Source organism: Trypanosoma cruzi (genome assembly GCF_000209065.1).
Source record: "Trypanosoma cruzi strain CL Brener chromosome Unknown tcruzi_1047053429653, whole genome shotgun sequence".
Lineage (NCBI taxonomy): Eukaryota > Euglenozoa > Kinetoplastea > Trypanosomatida > Trypanosomatidae > Trypanosoma > Trypanosoma cruzi.
Window position 1 is genome coordinate 1 of NW_900007.1, and position 899 is coordinate 899.

General features: G+C 57.2%; 2 non-coding genes across 2 annotated transcripts; both read left to right on the plus strand.

The window, feature by feature from the left end:
• The first annotated feature begins 310 nt into the window (after nt 1–310).
• On the plus strand, nt 311–420 carry Tc00.1047053429653.10. The gene has a single exon (XR_008254311.1). It is a non-coding gene; the product is annotated as a 5S ribosomal RNA (M5) (ribosomal RNA).
• A 335-nt stretch (nt 421–755) lies between these two features.
• Nucleotides 756–865, plus strand: Tc00.1047053429653.20. Its single transcript, XR_008254312.1, has one exon. It is a non-coding gene; the product is annotated as a 5S ribosomal RNA (M5) (ribosomal RNA).
• The last annotated feature ends 34 nt before the right edge of the window (nt 866–899 follow it).

Below are 899 nucleotides of genomic sequence, written 5' to 3' on the forward strand. Positions count from 1 at the left end.
CGCCGACGCCACGGGAGATGATGAAAACAGGGGGAAAAAATTTAGGAAAAACGGCAAGAAGAAATTTTTAAAAGGAAAAAAAAAACACATGGAAAATGAGGCTCCGCAGGCCCCTTTCCGGATTTTGCCACGAAGCCTCCGGACGCTTCGCTTCCCCACATGTGGCGCGGGAACTGCGTCAGCAATTTTTCTTTTTTGCTGCGGCGCCCGCGCGCTCGAAAAGCCCACCCACCGCCCGCCTCGGCTCGGTGAAAAAGCGACTGGCGGCGCGCGGTGGCGGAAAGAAAAAAAAAAAGTGGGAAGGGTACGGCACCCCGGGTTCCAGCGCCATCACTGATCGCCGTACTAACGAGGCCTGTGGCCGCTTAACTTCACAAATCGGACGGGATGTGGTGCACTCGGCCAAGTATGGTCGTACCCGGCGACGCGCCACGCGATGTGCAACCGCCGACGCCACGGGAGATGATGAAAACAGGGGGAAAAAATTTAGGAAAAACGGCAAGAAGAAATTTTTAAAAGGAAAAAAAAAACACATGGAAAATGAGGCTCCGCGGGCCCCTTTCCGGATTTTGCCACGAAACCTCCGGACGCTTCGCTTCCCCACATGTGGCGCGGGAACTGCGTCAGCAATTTTTCTTTTTTGCTGCGGCGCCCGCGCGCTCGAAAAGCCCACCCACCGCCCGCCTCGGCTCGGTGAAAAAGCGACTGGCGGCGCGCGGTGGCGGAAAGAAAAAAAAAAAGTGGGAAGGGTACGGCACCCCGGGTTCCAGCGCCATCACTGATCGCCGTACTAACGAGGCCTGTGGCCGCTTAACTTCACAAATCGGACGGGATGTGGTGCACTCGGCCAAGTATGGTCGTACCCGGCGACGCGCCACGCGATGTGCAACCGCCGACGC